Source organism: Haliotis rubra, unplaced genomic scaffold (assembly GCF_003918875.1).
Source record: "Haliotis rubra isolate DU_JTF1 unplaced genomic scaffold, ASM391887v1 Scf1920, whole genome shotgun sequence".
Taxonomy (NCBI): domain Eukaryota; kingdom Metazoa; phylum Mollusca; class Gastropoda; order Lepetellida; family Haliotidae; genus Haliotis; species Haliotis rubra.
In genome coordinates, this window is record NW_025765915.1 from 9,192 (window position 1) to 22,705 (window position 13,514).

Sequence of the window (13,514 nt, forward strand, 5' to 3'; positions counted from 1 at the left end):
AAGGTTTGATTCCCCACATGGGCCCAATTCGTGAAGCCCATTTCTGGTCTTCCCCACCGTGATATTGCTGGAAAATTGCTAAAAGCGGCGTAATCCTAAACTCACTCACACACCCATATTGTTTATTCAGACTGTCTCTTGACGTTGGCCTAATGCTATGTTATGTGACAAGTGTATTTGTTTTAGGTTTCGGGTTATTGCTAATTGTGTGAACATAAGGATATCAGGCTGTTTATTCCAATATGCTGTGAGAAATGCCCAAATGTTGTTATTGACCCTCATGTCTCACTGACCACAATGGTGATAGACGATCCTCTACCTTCCTCAAACAGTGCAGCAGAGAGTGAACCAGATTGTCTATGTTCATGTGGCAGAGGTGTATGGTGGTGGGATTTGGGTTTTCAGTTTTAGGGTTGGATTGAGTTTATTACAAAGCACTTTTTAAAAGTGAAAAGTGAAATTAGAGGAGTGAGTGAGTGAGTTTGATTTTACGCCGCTTTTAGCAATATATTCCAGCAATATAACGGCGGGGGACACCAGAAATGGGCTTCACACATTTTACCCATGTGGGGAATCGAACCGGCCTTCTCGGATGATCAGTTTAACTTTTGTATCACTAGGGCTACTCCCACCCTCCTGAAATTAGGAGAGGAATGTGCATAGGAGGCAAAAGTAACAAGTTTCTTAAGTTAATTCAAATTCCGAATAATAAATAATTCTTTTCTGGTGATGTGGTTCTTTCCAAAGTGATTTTTATTGATGTCATGTTCCAAGCGCCTAATTTCCTCACAGTTCATTAGAATTATATCAACACCTCTTTTCCTACAGCTGTCGCTTGCATCTTGAAATGGTATTCATGTTTCTCATGACCGTATCCACCATTGGACAGTCCTCACCTGCCCAAGATATTTTTGTATTTGTTAGAACCGCTGACAATCTCGAAGCTATTTCAACATGGTTTCTGAAAAATCATATTCTTATCCTGGGTATGGTTCAAGGACAGTGGATTGTAGTTTATATTTGTTATTTGTGTATTAGAAAAATATGAAAAAAGGATTTAATGTTGATTAGACTATTAATGATGCTAATGCTATCATGCTTTCCTCGGTAATGTCGGACACAGGACCAACACCACCCACAAATATGTAACCTTGTGGTATCACCTGATTACCGTGTTGTGCATTGATCCCAGATTGTATAGAACTATTGCAACACTAGTGTTAGACCTGACTTTTCACATACTTCAGTATGCAGGGATTCAAGCAGCATTCACTGTACTCCGATACATGTTTTCTTGTTTTCTATTGCACATTTGGATCACACAGCCCTAATGCCCCTTATTCATAACAGACCACAGTGTACATTATATTGTCCACATTAGCAACTGGCTACCTCTTAAGATTACCTGAACGATAAAACCAATCTGGCACAATGAGTTTGAGTAACTTACATTGCCAATATCTTTTTACTACAGTGTAATTCATTCCAAGTTGTAAAGTGTATTGGCAGTATCTCTAAGTGTCAGGTCGTTATCAAAAGTCTCTTATCAAGAGTTATGTCCCCTGCTGACCTTCCTAGTGCCTGGAGTGTGCTGGAGTACAAGCAAAGTAAACACAGAGGTACACACTCGACACGCCAGTCTGTTGTTCCACCCGACACAAAGCTAACCCGCTCCACCTGGTGACTGTCACAATGGAACTGGGGGAAAACATGCTGACATTATTACACTGACTCTTGGTTGATACCTCCGACAGTAAGTGGACTGACTCACTGTCCAGCCTGATGCAGATGAAGAGATTGGACTTCTTGTACCCCGACCAGCAATGGATTGTCCTCAGTCCAGTCAAACCTATTCATGTCAGGTCATTTACAGAGTGAGTGTCACCTTTCTATGCTTCACTGATAAACGTTGGGTTGACGAGTGGTTATGAAGCCACATAGTGAAGTGTCACTACAGTATGTTGTGGGTCAGAAGTTAAATTTTACATAACATTTCAAAGTAATAATAGACACAGGCCATGTTTTTTAGTCTTGAAAATAGCTCTCCGATCTGTCCTGAAAAGTTGAGATTTGGATTCAGCTAACTAGGTTACCCTCGAAGTTATTGACCGAACAATTGTGGCTAGTCCATACTGCCAGGACAACTGGCTCTCCCATTCTCCAAGTCTGTGATCCGATTGTGTTACATGCTGAGTCAGTGATGGTTGACATGCTGCACAGGAAGAAGCTGGCACACGCTGGCATGTAGCTAGTTGGAAGCAAGGATGATGTGGGGTTAGGAATATATCTGTGAACATCATCAGGTAAAGTCTTTCAATGCATCAGGTAAGTGATGGGGTCAGTCTGGTGACCGGATTCTTGCAGCCTCGTACCAGATTAGGACTGATGTCATCACTGTCCAGTCTCCAGTTTCTGAGATGTATCAATACTTCTCTTGTTGAACAGTCTACATTAATGGATCATAATGAATGAAAAGTGGGTAACAGTTGATTATATTAAATATTAGTGATGTACTTATTATTCATGTAATTATGAATTCATCAAATTTGACGTTCCATATTTCATAAGGTAAATTTTGTGTAGAGGGCTCTAGTTTGCTCTTCTTAACTTGCAATGAAATAGGTAGCTAGTATTTCTCTACTGCCATACATTCCGGTACATACATGGACAGCTGTGAACTGGTACGTGTTGGTCTTGTTGGAGCAGAAGTTCTGCATGTGTTAAAATAGAAACACTATGATGTTCTAATGTTCATAATAATTAACTGCACTGTAGGTTTATTGACATCATAGCTTTGAATGATCAAACCTAATTAGGTTTGAATTATTGTCTGTTATTTAAAATGCTTTCGTTGATTGATAATGCACAAAGATGTTATATGCAAATACCTATTTTCCCTTCAAAATATGTCATTTTTATGATATTGTGACGACAATTGTAAAAGGTCATGTCTAACCGCTTAGATTTTAATATATATCCTATTCCTTTGGAGACTTCAAACTCAAGCAAAAGAGGTCATTTTACATTACATGTCAAGTATCAAGTGTCTGTCACGAGCTCATCAATGTCTTGTTTGTTATCATGGCCTGAGGGAAACACTACATACCGGTATATAGCCTGTGTGTGCATGTGTTCCCTTTGTATGTGCCTTGCTTCATCTTTGTCATTCTATGAGTGATTCTTGCCGTATCCGGGTTCCCAACTTTTGCTATTTCCATTCGATAGTAGTTAATGACTTCAAAAAGGATAATACAAATACTTTTCCCAAATATTGCAATCCTAAATATACATTAAAACAGAAATCAAATTTTGTATTTTAAGAGCAATATTTTCTTCTTGTTCAGTTTCCTGGATTTTGAGATGTCATTTAAAAGGACTTGAAGTTTGGAATATAGAAAGAAAAAGTGAGAAACCTCTCCACATTTATGTTCATGGTCAAACCTTTCCTTTTATGAAATGTTTCATACCATGAGGTGAAACGCTTCCTGACATGTATACCTTATCATTTTGTCTTCATACTAATGAAGCTGAAATGTCTGATCAAAATAGATTTGTCAATAACTTTACTTAAATTCAAATTGGAAAAGCAAATGCTATTGATACATGTCAGTCAAATTCCAAATATTTGTAAATAAAGAAACACTGTAAGTATATAACTAAACAGAAATATTCCTGTTTCCATTGTATCTAAAATCCATTATTTGTATGGCTCACATTGTCAGCTCTGTAATCCTGTATTCCTGGACAACTAAAAGCATGGATAGATTTGTTATTTGACAACACTGTGTTGGCAGTAAAGTAAACTACAAATAATAAAGTACAGTAACCTAGACAAGCCTTTGTCACGTCTACATATACAGTAAGAAGAGAACACCCCACCTCTGGCACAGCTACACCAGAGTCTCTGCAAGGTACTGCTGTTGTAAAGCAAGACCGAGGATTACACTGCTCAATGGAGGTCTATTTGATCCAACCCAGTGCCAGTTATTGAGCGTTGTAAGAGATGGCAATCTAGAATAACGCTTTGGTGAATGAGTGCTGTTCTTTATTGCCTGTTGCCTTTCCATGGAGAAATCTCAGCTGCAATCTGCCTACTTCCAATGCTGGGTCTAGATTAATAGTGGTGGTGCTGATTGAACTGATTCTGTTAGGTAGCAGGGAAGGCTACCGTAGAGGTTATTGGTGATGCTATCATTATGTCTGTACCTTGATAAGATTTATGGTCTGGAGGTAGTTCAGTTTTCACATCGATTTCCGCAACACTTTGTACTTGAAAGGATCTGTTTGAGGATGTATGTGTAAGAATTCTATGTTGACGAGGATATTTATGGTAAGCTGATCTGTTATGGCATTATCTACATGGAAGAATTAAAGAGCCTGGGAAGCCTGTTGTTCAGAAATCATTTTTGTTTCAATTGACTTGCCTTTCCATGTGTTTTTAATGGGTGATACAGATGTGGCAGCTTTTGGATAACAATTCATAAACACCTGCTGATAGTATTGTAAAGATTGTACAATTGACTTTGCTTTAAGGAGAGATTTTATGAATATTTGAAGGGTTCTGTAGCTTTGAATTACCTTGACCCTTATTCTCGAAACGGTCGTAGCCCTAAGAATTCTTAACTTTGATCGAAGCCAACATGTTAAGAATGGGCTTTAGAAGTTCGTAGGGCTACGAAACTATATCCTGATGCATTGTTTTTGTCTGCTTTGACAGGCACTTCAACCTATAGAAATTGAAACTGAATCAAAGTATATTTCTGCATCAAAGTTGTTTGGTTCATGGCCTTCTTTCAATAGATGAACTGTGATTGCTGTGACATACTGGACTGGTTTGCCTGAATTTCTGTTGTCAGGGAGATAATAACCTGACATTCAGATCCTGCAATAGATGGAACATTTCATCTGGTTAATACGACCATTTATAGCACACCACGATGTTTGTTTACCATTTAACACTAAACCAGATGGATACAGTCTCGTCTGAAATAGAAATGTTGGTCTGACACTAATACTGACTTGATCCCCTGATTCCATCTAAATGTCGCTGTCTGACTTTCAGTTCTTCCAGTACTCCGACGGTGCCGTTCTCTACTGCAGACCTGCTGTACAACCCAGAGGTGAGTCGGCCCGCCCCTACGGCTGATGACTTCTCCACCACCGATCTAGTCTACTTCGACCGAGAGAAGGACAAGCTAAAGCTGCGGGACATCGACGCCAACAGGAGGCCCACCAGCCGGAACAACTCGAGAAGATCCATATCACTGGAAAAAGGTAACCATCTGGACATATATTTTCATTGAAACGGATGTTTATACTTAACTGTCTGATTTCATAATGGTCACTTCAAGGATGAGTGAAGAAGCTGGTAAGGCTATACACTAATGAGGCTTGGAAGTCAAGGGGTCCATGTCTTATGTTATGACAAAATCCTTATGTGTACCCTCATGTAAAAGTTAAATATTGTTTGGGTTATTCCAATACTTCCAAAGTGGACCTCAAGGCCCCTGACCCCCATGATTTGAGATGTTCACCTACTTGAGGCCCCCCCCCCCCAACACACACACACACACACACACACACACTCACATACACTTATAAGGTTCTAATATTGACCACAGTGCCAAACAGTTTTGGTTCACCAACATTTGTAACATGAAACAATTTGTGTAGCACAAAACATTACAGCTTTGATTTTGATGCTAATATAGTAAGTGCACAAAGTGTCTTATTGAAATAGCTTGCATGTTTTACAAATGTACTTAGGTTAGAAAAAATGTTGCATGGCGTCTTATAGCTTTTGTATTCAAATACATGAGAGATACTTTTTATGAATTTTATCTACCGGTATATACTGTAGGACTTTTTGATGTTATTAGAAATGAAAGTGCCTTATTGTTAGAAATGAGGACCACTACATGTTGTAACTGCTGCGTGTTTGTGTCTAGTATTTGCATGTAGCTGTGCATGAATGCTTTGCTTTTTGCAGTTAATTTTGAAGGGGAAAAAGATGAGTTGCGGCCTATTAAGAACACATTCCCTACAGCTAAAGGGCAGAACCCTGGTAGGACCAACGGGGTCCGTGGAACACTGCTGAGAAGTGATCAGTTACTGAATCACAAAAACAATGTACAAGGTACTTCCAGACTAGGTAGTTTCCTCTCATCACTTTACTTGCTATGTTTCCTAGGGTATATATACCTTGACAGTGGCTATCCGTGAAGGTCCCGGGTTAGAATTGGTCTTCAGTAACCCATGCTTGTCGTAAGCAGCGACTAACGGGGTCGGGTGGTCAGGCTCGCTGACTTGGTTGACACATGTCATCGGTTCCCCATTTCGCAGATCGATGCTCATGCTGTTGATCACTGGATTGTCTGGTCCAGACTCGATTATTTACAGACCGCCGCCATATAGCTGGAATATTGCTGAGTGCCGCGTAAAACTAAACTCACTCACTCACTCACTCACCTTGACAGTGGCAGTGATATCAGACCAGTGTAGTTGTCAGAGTATCTGGTCTTGTAGTGTTACTGTCTACTATTTCTCTCTACCAAAGTTTTCCCTTGAACTTGCTAGTGGATGACATTTTTGACAATGCATTTACTCTGGGAATATTTGTTCACGATAAAACTGATCACCGTTAACGTTGTCATGAGTTGAGGTGTGCGGGAAAGCTATGATCGTAGGTTTGAATCTTGGTTCATCCTTATGATGGTTTTAGGTTTGTTTTAGGTTTAACTGCTCAGTGCTGTACCCATGCTCACAGGGCAAATATCTCATACCTGCATCACTCTTGGCTTTCCTGCCCCTAAGCTGACACCCCATGAGTTAACTGGAATAGCTTCAAAGTAGCATTAAACCAAACACTCACTCCCACTTAGCTGTTGATCATTATGATAAAGTGAGCATACCGGAATCCATATATATCCTTGTGTGATATAGTGCATGCAACTACATTACTGGAGTATAATTGATCACCCACCATTATGAGGTCTGGCATGCCAATTCACGAGATGTGTTGTTACAAAGACGCTCGTTTCTTAGTTCACCTGTCAATCTTTTTTTGTTTGTGCTGTTTCTTCTGAAATCCCAGGCATGATAAGGGGTCAAGGTTAAGCTGTCAATACGAGATAAATAAATATTTGCTTAGGGCCCCAGAGTTACCAAATTGCATGTGGTAACAGCTGAGTTGTTACAGTTGATTGTAGATAAGGGCTGCCTAGAGAGTTTGTGCACATACATGTACAGTGGTAGATCTTACTGCCATCATTAATACTGCAGACATTTGTTGCTATTTTCATACCACTTTCCATTATTTATTATGTTGTTTAAATTTATTTTTAAACAAAGTTATGAAGGATATTGTTCTTAAAGTACAAGCAGTAGGATTTGTTTTCTGAGGTTTAAAATTATACTGATTTATTACATCAAAACTTTTTGGGTAGAAACTTTTGCGTTTAGATGTACTTGTATTGTATATGTCGAGGGTTGGTACATTCGTTTCAAGAGCTGAGCTGCAGAATACACTATCAAAGCAGCCATCATGTTTGTTCCTTAAAGCTCGACAGGTGCACAGAACAGTGTTTGTCTATAAGTCCTTTCCTTGTTCAGGACGGGAGCCTGATGACCTTGTAGCTATGGGCACAATATGGAGTCCCAACTTACAACAACAACTCCACAACAACCTCCACAACGACCAGTTCCAAGTCTTTCTCTCTTACTTCCACGTCTAACACATCCAATGTGAATCCCCGGAAAGGCCCAAGTGCTACCACCACACGTGTTGGATTCCCAAACAATTTCTCCACATCTAGATCTACTGCCAAAGATAGTGAGTAGTGGCCTAGAATACAGTTCAAACGATATATTTGGTGTAGTGAGAGTTGATACAGTGTCTCACATTTCAAATAATAATACTACTCATTTTTGCTTGAAGAACATGGAGAGAATCAGTAATTACCAGAGTTATTGGAAGAAAGTGATCATTCATCTGTAAATGATAATGATATACTTTGGCATGTAGAAATGATTATAAATTGTGTTAATTGATAATTGAATTTATGTTTATGTCAAATGGCAATTGATACTTTAACAAGTTTTTGAGAACTCTGAAAAGGTGATCTTACATTAGTAGGAAAAGGCGATATGAAAGAAACAAATTTATGCATAACTACTTAGACTGTAGTGCTTGTTTTGTTGTGTAGATAGTATATATATGTTTACTGACATCAGCATGAAACTCTGTTCACTATCACGGCCTGATGATATAAAGACACATGCGTGCGTGCATGCGTGTCACAAGTTTCATTTAACATAAAAATCAATAATAATCTCCTTGTTACATTTTCAGGTGAACCAAAGTATACAGACCCAGTTTCAGGAGCATCACCTTCATTCCAACAAAGACTAATGGAGTTGTCTGCCCTTGAGGCTGAAACCGTACGATGGGAAAGAACTAAAAAAATTAAGAAAAAGTCCAAACAAGACCGTGATTCTTGATGATGTTTATAAGTGTAGATATTGTTGAGAGTGCCAAGATGGTAGCAGGATGCAATAAGGTGTGCCCTCAACCTGCTCCACGGCCCATACCAATGGAAGGAGGACGCTCTGTGTGGTCTGTAGGACAGGACTTGGGAGACTTGGTGTCAGTGCTCAGCGTGGAGCATCCAGACTGACCTTCTTCTCTCTGGACACGGTGTAGTCATGATCCGTGATACATACATACAGTATTTGACAGGCCATGAGGTCAACAGACCTCATTCATGCTTGTCTTAGTGTCTGAGCTGCTCACTCGTATATTTTTTCACAATTTAGATTCCGTAATACCCAATTGGGGGAAGATAGTTGAAACCTGTTACATAATATTTTTCAAATATTTACTCCAAGTGTTACGTGATCAAGGTTTACAGTGTGTTGCTAAAAGCTCCCACCATGACTTGCACATCAGAAAGATCTCGCATACTTACAGTGTATGAAGTAAGCCAAAAACCCTGCCAGACATCAGGGATGGTAACTTCAAAATGTTACCAGCCCAAAATGGATTAACCAGATCAGACACCAAGATATGTATGGAACATCTAACAGTTTTTCCAGACCATCGGGCTGGCTAACTGTTAATCTAGACTGTCCTTCAGAAATCTAGCCCGTCTTGGGCGGTCGGACGGGCCTTATGAAGGCTTTTACATATTTCAAATGTGAGACTTAAGAATTTGGAATAATGCCTAAAATGTAGAAAATTATCTGAAAGGAGAATCTTATCAATTGATATATATTTCCACTTGACATATGAGCATTCTGTTTGGGCAACTGTAGGCCATATTATTGTTTCCATTTCAAAAATATTTTTATATTATCCATTATTTTTCTGGAACATGTCAAAAAGACACCCCAGCACGTGAAGTATCAAATGTTTGATCCCATTGTATGAATGAAAACAAAAGGTGACGTTGTATTTACCATTGCAAGTTAAATTGCTTCAGTTCAGGTATCGGATCATACCTTACTATTGAAGTATACATCACTGCAACCAGGCAACTAGCGAATAATACCAAGATCTTTGCATTTGAAACATTTCCAGCATTTAGCTGGAGTCCAATCAGATATATATGTACAGAAGTCGAGGGTCCCACGGATACTACTTCCATGACGTATATTCGTGTTATCTGCAGATGATGAAGAACTTGAGAAAGGCATTCAAATGAATGAATATTCCTGTGTGGGAAATGTGAGCAGTTCAGCTCACCATTAAATATATATATATATTTGTACAGTTGACATTCTGGGGTTCTTGGCTACCAGAGTGGGATTTCCCGTTAGAAGTCATGGACCCTCACATTGAGTGTGCCTGTACAGTCAAGGGGAGATAATTAAGGAAAGTTGCTGTTTGAGAACTGAACTAGCAATAGCAGAAACAAATGAAATCAGTCACTGAGAACAGACTGGCATTGACAGTTACACTGTTATAGCCTGTTTGTAATGGAATCAAAGATATTTTTGTGAACAAATCTTGTTATTTTCATCAGTGTTACAGTATTAATAGAGGACAGATGTTCCCTGTCTTATTCATGTTTCATCGAAACTGGCATTAAATGTGTGTCTGTTTGAAATGTATGTTTATGTAGTGTTTGAGATTATACTGTATTCATGGAAAACTTAAGTTTTATGACAACTGTAAGTAAGTTTGTGTCAAATATTTTTTAATTTTGACTTAGGGGTATGCATAAGTTAAAAAGGTAAGTTGTAGTCTTTGTTTTGTTATGTTTGAACTTTATAGCAATTAAACACCAAAATACAAGGATAGAAGAGACTTCATATTTGCACCAACTAGCTCACATAATCATTTGTTGTCGTTTTAGATACTATATAACATGCCAGCAATACAGTGCTCACCCTAAAACAAGTTCATAATATGTGTGGAAAGTGAAACAGTATTTTTGTATCTTAACCCTGAAGCATGAGAGAGTGAACATGTCAATTTGTTTCTGTGATATTTGTCCAGTTTATTTTTTTGGAACAAATTTTTAATTTGAATTACTAGTTAGAATATCTGTTGTTTACATGCAAACTCATATCATATTACGTTGAAAAGATAATAAATGTATGGAAGTACAGTTTCTTGTTTATTTCATTTTTTTGCAATATCAATACAACATGGTGTACTGAGCTGTTTGCATGTATATGTTTAAGATATATGTTTTGTGTGCCTTTATGTAGGTACAAACATAGATAGGGATGAGTGAGTGAGGTTAGTTTTACGCTGCACTCAGCGATATCCCAACTATATGGCAGCGGTCTGTAAATTATCGAGTTTGGACCAGACAATCCAGTGAGCTCACTCACTGTGTAGTGGATCTATGTACTGTTCACCATGTTTTACCATATATATATATATACAGATGGATAAGTCGACAGTACCAACTTTACAGAGTGCATATTTTGCCAATACAACAGGTGTGGGATAAGTGAAACTCTTCATCACAGTTATAAAGCACAAGCCAATCAGGGCAAACCAATCTGTCAATATGTGTTGCCCAATTGTTTATTAGTCTATTGGGAAAGAGTGCTTGGCTAGTCAATGAAGTGCCATATATGGAATCAGTTTAGATCAAATCTATAGGCTGTGCAGCTAAGGGACATTTATACTCTGCTCAGACAGTCCTGCAGTGTGCTTTTATGAGTTTACATGACACTGTGTGTTCGTACAGTCCTGTAGTGTGGTACTACAAAGTTTACATGACACTGTGTGTTCCTACAGTCCTGTAGTGTGCTACTACAAAGTTTCTATCACCGGGTTGTTCTCATACAGTTTTGTGCTGCTTCAAGGGTTACATGGCACTGTGTCCACATCTTGCTTATGTTTATTGATGACAATGTTTCTAAGAGCATCCATCAACCATCGAGTCAAATTATTGTTTTATAGTTGTTAGCAAAATTTGACCAAGCCATTCAAAAAACACTTTATGATCCTGCTAATGTGTGCTTCATGATATGGGTCAAAACAGCAGTAAGTTGTTGACCTGATGACAAGATCAATACAGCAGCTTGATCTGCATCGAAAATTGACGAAAGCTTATAAGACATACATATCAGTTCTATTTTGATTGATGTATGCCTAGCTTGGATAATTGAAGTGCCTCTAGTAAGTATATCATCCCTATGAAATAGCAAGTACCCCAGAAACAGACGGGTTTTTTTAATATACTATTTTTAAATCATGATTTGTTACCATTAAACAAAAGGGAGTGACTGGGTATAAAGCTACTTTAACAGTATGAGATTTGTGTCACAGGATGTTGGGTGAACTGTCTGTCAGCTTGATGTGGCAATGAAGCCTTTCCTGGTGTCTTCGGCTGTGAAGTATTTAAATATCCTGATAAGCTGCGTAATGTCGTACTTGCTGATGCTACGCCAATACGTCTTCTTGGATATTTTACTGGTGCTTCACAGATTTGAAGCAGCGTGCACAAGATGCTTTGTGAGGATATTGATTGATTGAGTGAGTTTTGTTTTACGCCGCACTCAGCAATATTCCAGCTATATGACGGCGGTCTGCAAATAATAAAGTCGGGACCAGACAACCCAGTGATCAACAGCATGAGCATCGACCTGCGCAATTGGGAACCGATGACGTGTGTCTACCAAGCCAGCGAGCCTGACCACCCGATCCCGTTAACCGCCTCTTACGACAAGCATGGGTTACTGAAGGTTCATTCCAGCCCGGACCTTCACGAGTCTGAGGATATTGAACCTCTTCAGAATTTATTAATGAAAACAAGGATATATCAGAATCTTTATGTGGGCTTTATACTTATTATACTACCCACCTTTCCGAATATTACGTTAAGTAAAAGTCTGTAAATTGTGGCGGTTTGGCAGGCAGTAGGTCACGGAGACCCAAGAGAATGAGTATAGATCAGAGTCCAGTTAAGAATGAAATGGCAATTCTAAATTGTCACAGCTCTAGTTATAGAAAATAATTTCTTCTAGAATCTTCTTTGATGTCGTCGTGTGTTCATTTTTGTACATCTTTGATGAGATACGTTTTCTAGGACTAAATATCATTGTAGGCGTAGTGTTATTAGTACAGTTGATCATGAACCTGACGGAGGGGGACCAGGAATGAGTATATCTGTAAGCATGTTCATCAGTGCTGGTGTGAAATAAGAAGGAAAAGATCAGATACGTTTCGGTGTGTAATCTGGAGGTTGAAGGACATCCTCCTGTGATTCAGGATCAAGCCGTTTACTTCCGTGTTGAAACTGTCGAGAGGAGAAAGAACTGACAAACCAAGAATCATTCATCTGGCGCCCGAACTCGCGCCCGTCGGATTCTGTTAGGTCTAAGGTAGGCAACTCTAAACAACCGACTATGTCACACCCCACCGACCCGGGGACCATTCCCTGTCAGAACACATATCCAATACCCTATGGTTGTTGTAAGAGCCACCACCGTATCCTGAAGTGTCAGTGTATGACCTGTGGGGTTGTGTTTGTGACGACACAGATCGTTACTCATGCAATTGATCACTGGTATGTCAGGCCCTGAATGCGCACTTGTGACGGTATTGGTCATCTGGATCAATATGAAATACACACCACTTAATGTTGCTGCCAAAGTTACAACTTGTTGCAATATCTTCATCCTTCCATCCGAAATACTGTCAGATTAAAGAATAAATGTCTGCCAGATGACCACCTTGAGTATGCCGTGTGTATGACAGTTCAACTTGGTATTTATGATTACCTTACCTTAGAATCATGCACAAAAGAGAGACAACACATTCTCGTATAGAGTATTGACGTATCATTGCGATTGTATAGCACGGCTTCTCATGTACAAATATGACCTTACTCAATGTGAACATGTTGAAGAGTTGGTATGTTTCGGTTATTGGTCTCGAAGGAGATTACGGTTTTACTACGCTTTCAGATTATTCTTGCAATATTAAACCAGACAGCAGAAATGACACTCACAAATTGTTCCCACGTGAAGAATCCAGGCCTTCGGCGTGACGA

The 13,514-nt window shown here is 39.1% G+C and overlaps 1 long non-coding RNA gene across 1 annotated transcript; it reads left to right on the plus strand.

Moving 5' to 3' along the window:
• The first annotated feature begins 4,802 nt into the window (after positions 1–4,802).
• On the plus strand, positions 4,803–10,610 carry LOC124274627. The gene is made up of 4 exons (XR_006897987.1): positions 4,803–5,274; positions 5,990–6,136; positions 7,612–7,831; positions 8,351–10,610. It is a non-coding gene; the product is annotated as an uncharacterized LOC124274627 (long non-coding RNA).
• Positions 10,611–13,514: the final 2,904 nt, after the last annotated feature.